Here is an 8,401-nt window from a genome sequence, read left to right as displayed (position 1 = left end):
AAAAATTATATTTTCTTAATAAACATCTTCAAAATAACTTATTTATTTTCTTATATCAAATTTGTTATTTTTATTCATATCAACACTTATATTAATTATCCATATCAACACTTATATTAATTTACACAATTTAATTTCTTTTATGAAAATCCTATTACCCATTTAACTGGAATAAGCTGTATATTAAATTTGTGTACTTACTGAGTTTGGTACAATACTCTCCTTATTTTATTTAGCAAATGTGGGCAATTGAATTGGAATAAGACTAGCAAATCTTTCATGTCGAGGAATAGAATAATAAATACAGCAGAAGATGCTCGAAAACGTTTAACTTCTTGAACAATAGTTTAATGTAGATCAAAGGATCATTAATTATAATCAAAGATATACTAATATTTTTATTTAATAATAATAATAATAACTCTACGAAATTGCAAGCTGAATCCTGATATTTTACATATATTTCAGTTCCTTTAATCTTTGTTATAAAAATCATATGAGGCTAATTTTTTTAAATTTGTTTAATGTACGGAAAAAATGATATAGCGATTTTAATAATTTTTATATGAGGAAAAAATTAATAAATAATATAAATAAATAATTATATTATATTTTATATTTTTCCTGAAACAGTTAAAGACATTCTTAATATGGAGATCTACAGAATAAGTACAAGGGTCCAGTTAAATGAACTCAAAATTTGCATAGTTAATTTTACGCTATAAAAATTAACCGGATTTACGATTATACACTGAGCATGCGCATATACAGACAGTTCTATTTTTCGTAGAAAAATTTAATTATTACCTTAATATAGAGATGCTGTGAATATAAATTTATATAATGCAAAAGTAAGTTTATTTCATATGCTAATTTAGAAGCTTTCTTAATATGTTTAATTATAAAGAAAAAAAATGCGTTGCAATTCTTGTTCACTGACCAATGGCAAAGCAGATACTTTCTACTTCCGGTTGTGGCGGGATATTTGTGAAGTCAGCACTCAAAATTTACTTGAACTCTAATTGGACTCTATCCTTTTATTTGTGTTGCATCTTATACTAATGTTAATCAAGAAAATTTTTTATTCAAGATTTTTATGTTACTATTTCATTTTTTAAAATTATTTTATATGAATTTTTACTTTATCGTATGATTCTACGAACTTTTGAACTTTTACGGCCTATCTAACTACTGCATACTTCTGAAGGACTTTGAACTCTTATGCCATTCACAGCTTCAAACTGTCTTCGCGCCATTTTCATGATGTCTCACTATTGCTTATCCTGCACTCTTACTAGCTATATAGAGCTCACCACCTGCATTTGCCATACAACTCACTGAACCTGCCTACATGCTTCAATTTAATGCCATTGCTTACCACTGCACAATTTTTATGATAAACGCCTACTTTCGTAAGTATTAAGATATGCCTGCTCACGCAGCTGAATTTTCTTCGCCCACGGGTGTTGGTACTTCCCTAGTACCATTTATTTGAAAATATCTTTGCCTAGTGCACTTTAATGCGATCTACTGGCAAAAACTCTTTAGTAGTTAATGACCAGAAAAAAGTAAGTCATAAGTCGTAAAGCAATGGCGGTTGAAAAGAATGGTAAAGTCGCAAAGAATACTGTTTGTTCGTGGATTGGCGTTTGTGACTGAATCCATCGAAGTTACTAATTATTTGAAGGAAGTAAGTGAATATTTTATATTTTCAGTGTTTAATACTCGTATTTTTTTCACCTATATAAAATTTTATAAATAGCGTCTGTGTAGGAAATGTGATTTTCCATGTGTTGTTCTTTTGTGTACGTGCCTAATGATTCATTTTCAGGATTTGGTACTGTTAAATTTTGCACTAGTCTGTTTCTTACTGTTTGTGTCACTCCTTTTTGTATGTGTCTCACCTTTTTATAGTTATATTATTTTTACTCAAACGTTTTAATATTTATCTTAAAGCATACTGTAATTAAGCAGGAAATAGCTTTTAATGGAAAAAAAAAGGCAATATTAACATGACTAATTGTTCAGAAATCTGTTATGGAAATGTTATCTACCTTATGCCAAAAAATAAAGCATGTAACTTTCAGTTATTTATGAAATTCAAAATTTTTGATTTGCTTAGTGTTTTCCCTAAAAATAATTTAATTTCTTATTTTTGAATTTAGTTTTATAAATTTGCTTTAATATATAATCCTTAACTCAAAGATATTGTGCTATTAAAAAAGGAAACTTTATGCCATAGAAACACAGGTACTTTGTTCCAAATCCGTGTTCATTTTTTTTTTTTTTTTTTTTTATATATACTGAATTTTTATACACTAGTAATTACTGAAATATGTATTTCATGAATAATAAGGAAGTCCTAAGTCCTTTCATGAATGCATTTCTTTTTTGTTTGTTTGATTTTGTTGTTTTAAAAGATCTGCCATAGTTAAAGAAAGAAAATAAAGTAAGAATGCTTTACTTTCAGTTTTGAATAAATTTATTACTATTTACTGCAGCTTCAAGTTTCTCTAAACATAATTTTCAAAGTCAAAACTTGATAGTTATGTTGATTATTAGACTTGCATGAAAAAATTTATTGAAAAATTAGTATTTGATCTAAAATACCTTAAATTATTTGAATTATATTTTACAAAATCATGTATTTTGATATAACTAGATAGTTAAAAAAATTTAAATTGTAAATGTGCAGAAATGCTTATATAAAACCAAGAAATTGTTTATATTTTTGTTGCTTTTTCACTTGTAAATTAATTATATATATATATTACAGTCTGGGGAGTCAGCACCCTGCTGAATTGTAGTAAACGAGACGTCCAATCTACTAGACCATCAAAGATGCAGATTTGGATTTTCTATTTCTAGTTATTGAAATCATAATGGTATGTTTGTTTAAATTAGTACTGTTTATGAATGTGATAAAAATAAATTCTGATAAGATAAGAAATGATTTATTTTCTATTAATTATGAACTGTAAATAATGTAACCAATTTTCTTCATAGTATTTACTAAACATTTTTTTTTTTTTTTTTTTATATAAAAGGAGGTAGTCTTATTTATACAATTCTTGCAGAGATACAAAGAAATAAAACATTTCAGGAATTTTCACTCAGTATATCTTGATGTGTAAAATCGTGTTGTTCAATGCCATATTACTTTTTCACAGGAAAGTAATTTTATTGATCTAACATCTGCATAAATCAAACTTTTTTAAGAATGATTACAGTTTCTAAGCTAACTTAAAATTTTCAGATTTAGAAAATGTATGTTTAATGTAGCATTAGTTTTCCATGGAATAGAAAAGGTTTTCAAAATGTTCAGTTGTTAGAGGGAAATAATATAAATGAGATTGTCCTGATACAGTTTCAGCTGGAAATGAAACTGAATTTTTGGATAGTGAAGATTTCGTTTAAGAATTCTAATAAAACTGATTAATGTAAATCCTCTGCATTTAAGAATTCTAATAAAACTGATTAATGTAAATCCTCTGCATTTAAGAATTCTAATAAAACTGATTAATGTAAATCCTCTGCATTTAAGAATTCTAATAAAACTGATTAATGTAAATCCTCTGCATTTAAGAATTCTAATAAAACTGATTAATGTAAATCCTCTGCATTTAAGAATTCTAATGAAACTGAATAATGTAAATCCTATGATTCATGTAGGTATTCTTCTGTTATCAGGAGATTCAGAAATGTGTGTTTATATGCATGCATTTTTAAATGTAGGTGCTCGTGTGTGCACGTGTATATTCTTTATGTATGTATGTGTATACTTATACACATATATGCGCATACATGCATATACACATGCTTACATATCTACAGTGGAACCCCGAGATACGAGTTTAATTCGTTCCAGCATTCGACCGGTATAGCGAATTTCTCGTATCTAGAAACAAGCTTCTCCATTGAAAATAATGGAAATTCAGTTAACCCGTTCCACACCCCAAAAAATATCAACATTTTAATATCAAGTCAATTTTTCCTAATAAATAACACTGGTAAATAATATAACAATAGTTTAACTTTGTTACCAACATTTTAACTCATTCTCATTAATCCACACCAACAACAGCTTCTCAACATCTAGGAGTACTTTTATGGTGCTTGGAAGCAACAATAATTCCTTTGGCTTTCTTAATTTCTTCCTGCTTCTTCACAATAGTATAGATTTTCGATGTTGAAAGGCCGCAAGTCTTCGCCAATTCCGTCACCATGCTTATGTTTATCTACGATTTCTTTCTTGATATCGACGGCCATGGCCTCCTTATTTTTCTTTGCAGCACTATCTGAGGCAACAATCTTCTTGTGAGGCATCTTGAAATAATTATTTTCATGTTAAATGTCAAAACAATTAACTTGCAAGTGCACAAACACGTATATAAAAGAACACTGAGTGATCTGACGAGGGGATTCCCCGAGTTGAGCCGGATAGGGAAATGACGCCATCCATACCAACAGCCTGGCTCATTGCTCGTTACTCGAATTAATCTCGTATTTTGCTCATACTTTCCTCGTATCTCGAGGTTTCATAGTACATTTCTGAATCCCGTCCTAATAACGGAGGAGTACCTTTGCCAGTATTGCAACAGAGCTAGAATGAATTATTGTGTTAAATATGTGGAAATTGCATGCTTAAAGTACTGTTATTTTCTAAAAATATTATGTATGTCTATTTTTTACAAGAAGAAAAAATAGCTAAAAGCTGTTAATTTACTCGTATTTATTAGTCCAAAGGGGCTTTGTCCCTAAAGAACTATTGTTTTTGTTTTGCATTGGTTCACTATAAATATCTGTTTCGCGTTTCAAACTGTTCCTACCAAATGTTAGAGTCCCTAGTGTGGGATTAATACTCTCTATCTTAGTGCCCTCTATAACCTATGTTAGGGTTAACCTGTATAACCTACAAGGATTGCCAGTTTAGGCGAGATATCTAGGTAGTCATCATAATACGTACCTTATTTTTTATTTTTAAATTAAATTGAATGTAATAAACTAGTTTTCAAGAATGGAGTTAAACTAGATTTGCATTCAACTCTGGTTTATTGTATTAATGATGTTTTGCTGTAACAAATATGAATTTTTTGTTTAAGTATAATAATTTAAAATGTTTTTTCTAGAGAATGCAGTACTGCCACTAAGGTAAAGGTGCTAACTTGCAAGGTAATTTTCTATTCTACATTAACTCAATCTTTATGTCCTGTTACAGATATATTGGCAGAAATAATGAAAACCTGACATTCAAAAAGAAAAATAATAATGTTGAATGTAGTATATTAGATGGTTAACTGAGGTTTGGCAACTCATTAATAATCTTACACATATTGAGTACGAATAACTTTGACAATTACCGGTATTTTCAATAGTATAAAATTAGGCAAGAAAGCAGTTTTAGCTTAGCACCGATTTTAAATACAACTCTCTTACCAATACTGGTTTGACGAAGGTAAAATATAATTGAATTTAATAAGTTGGAAATACTGTCTGTCTTTCCATGAGTTAAAAAATAATTTCAAATAAAATTTCTTTTTTCAGTTTTTCATGTTATTTGTTTAATGTTATTGTAATCTGATTTATCATATTTAGTCACATATTCCATCCCTCTTTGCACAATAGTATATAATTCAAAGGACTTATCAGTTTCAGCAATATTTTTTTTACCAGTATACATTTTTACCATAACTCTGTTTCTAAATCATATCCTGAAAAATTAAGGAGTAAAGTACACAAAGAAGGAAAATATGCAAGTAAATAATGACATTTAGTGTTGTTTATGTGTCTAATATTTGTACTAGATTGTAAAAGTTATAAAATTGTATTAGCTTTTTTAAATTATTCTTTTTTAAATTCAGGTGCTTCTTTGCATCCAAATGGTTAAAGCCCTAGTGTGACTTTGGTACTTTGATCTAACTTCTATTCCTAATAAATAATCCAGCTGCATACAGTTTACTCAATTTCTGCCATGTGTAAGGTAAACAATATTAGCTTTTTTTAAATATATCTTTCACAACTATTCCATCAGGTAGATTTCTTTCATATTTTGCCTTAATTGAGTCATCCTGCTAATTAAGAATTTATTAAAGTTAATATGTTAAGTTTTTGTGTGTATATTCATTTTAAGTATGTGCAAGCAAATGCATACATTAACAGTTACGTAGAATTATGTTTTGGGTATCAAATTCAGAAATTTTGGGGCTGTTTTTAGAAGATTTATTAATGATTTATACTATATTAGTATTGGTAAAAAAATTCTGTGGCTTTTATAAGAGAGTATATATTTTAAAATAGCTGCATGATATGGTAGAGGTAAAAAGCTTCATGTGGATCATAAATTAATATTATGTGGCAATTTTTTATTTATTTAATAAAGAAAATATTCAAGCCACAATTAAAATTTTTTCACTGGATTATTTGCATACAAAGTTTGCAGCAAATATTTCCAGCAACAGAAGTGACAATTTTTATTTTGCCAAGACAGGAAATTTAGTTAGTGAAAGCAGTAACCCTATTTTGAGATGTTAAACAGGAAGGCAAATTTTTGAATTTAAATTGATTTTTGAAGGAAAATTTATTTAGTCTTGCTATCATTCTACGTTGCTCTTATTTTTTTTTATGGTATTTATAATTTTATTGTTATTCAGCATTCTGTTTGCTTAGAGTTTTATTTTCTATTCTGTTTGCTTAGAATGCACATGAATGTAGGCTTAAACTATTTTATATTGCAAACTGAGATGCCATTGTTATCATAATTAAAGATTTTTGCTCTGATTTTGGAGGAATTTACTGATAATACTTTTGATTGTGTATTGGTTTCTGGTTTATTGAAATGTGTAAAATAGCCTGTTAATGCATATACGTATGTTAATGACATGTATATGTTTATGAAGTATTCTGTTATATGTATATAGTGTTGTGATTAGTTTTCTGCTTACTCTTTATTTAAGAAAAAGTTCTGTAAGAAAGCGAATATTCTTTACTATATGTAGGAGTAAAATTGAAAAGGGTAATGCAATCTAATTAATACAAAATTAAGTTTTTTCTCATGTACTTAAATACAAACATAGCCATTAAAGACTTTCTCAACCTTGCAGTTCTAAACAAATCTTAAGTATTTTTCACTTGAAATTATAGGCATTGTGTAAGGTATATAATTGAAGCTTACTGTGTGATAGTATGAAATTAAATTTTTAATTACTGAAATGTAAATTTTTAAATATGAAATACTCGGTGCATTTTATATGCATCTTTTAATACTTCAACTATATTTAAAAACTGAAAACATCTGAAGTGTGAAATTATTACAAATTTTTCTTTTTCTTGTTTAGGAGCATTGGTCTCAAAACATTGGGTGACAAAGAATTCACTTTTACAAAAATCGAGCAGGATATTAAAGACAGCGAACTATAGAACAAATATGGCGAAGCTGCATGAAGTCTATTGTTGAATTTTATTTTTGAAAAAAATATGCTCTTCAGATTTAATGTTAGTTTTTATTGTTTAACAGTAATTGCAGTTTTTGAATACCTGTAAAATAAACCTAATTCTTAAATTAATTTCATGTGTATTTCTTTTGCAAGTATTACAGTTCATAATACTTCAAACAACTTGAAATTTTATACTTGTTAATTTATGTGGGATATGTTTATAATAATTTTATAATTTAAATAACTCATTGTCATCATATGAGCATAATCTAAAATGCACAGCATTTGACAACAAATTAATAAAAAATTAGCCAACTTCTAATTGCTTTCTTTTGTCCAGTTGCCTCTTTTTAAATCATTTAATACTATAAAGCTATTTGATGAAAAAAATAATTGGTATGTCCACATCAACATGTACATTTATAATGATGTTATAGAAAAAGTCACATGAGATAAATATTTAAAAACTTCAATATTCCTAAACAAATTCACTTTTTAAAATTTTATCTGGTATATAAGATAAAATAAAGAACATATTTAGGTAATTTTGAATTTGCATAATTTTATGAACGTATTTATGAAATTAAGTTACATTGTAAAAGGGAACTTTTTAAAAATACCTCAATAAAGCATTTCTTTTGTAGAGGTGAACTTTTAGTACTGATCTAATATATTTATAAGATTTTAAACTGAGAAAGACAACAATAATAGATTACAATACATTGCAAGATTGACTGATAAATGTAAAATTTTTACATATCATAATTATGCGTGTAATTAAAACAGAAGCTACTCGATTAACTTGCATGCAAATTAATATTTTCTTTAACATGTTTGGGATAAACTGAATTTTAATAAATAAATATGTATATATTTGTGTATTATCTGAAGATATGAATGAAATATTTGTGACATTAAACATTCATCTTCAAGGAAAATAACAAAGTCAACTTGGTAAACTATTGGAA

The 8,401-nt window shown here is 27.5% G+C and overlaps 1 long non-coding RNA gene across 2 annotated transcripts; it reads left to right on the top strand.

The window, feature by feature from the left end:
* Positions 1–982: 982 nt before the first annotated feature.
* On the top strand, positions 983–7,625 carry LOC146997594 (uncharacterized). 2 transcript variants are annotated; one of them, XR_015040704.1, is made up of 5 exons: positions 983–1,690; positions 2,777–2,885; positions 5,130–5,172; positions 5,862–5,980; positions 7,335–7,625. It is a non-coding gene; the product is annotated as an uncharacterized LOC146997594 (long non-coding RNA). The 2 variants fall into 2 exon arrangements; XR_015040703.1 differs by lacking the exon at positions 5,862–5,980.
* Positions 7,626–8,401: the final 776 nt, after the last annotated feature.

The sequence above is a fragment of the Stegodyphus dumicola genome, chromosome 4 (assembly GCF_044657685.1).
Source record: "Stegodyphus dumicola isolate Sdum_Otavi_A_Nest chromosome 4, ASM4465768v1".
Lineage (NCBI taxonomy): Eukaryota > Metazoa > Arthropoda > Arachnida > Araneae > Eresidae > Stegodyphus > Stegodyphus dumicola.
The sequence above is the reverse complement of the archived record's forward strand: the minus strand, read 5'-3'. Positions and strand labels throughout refer to the sequence as shown.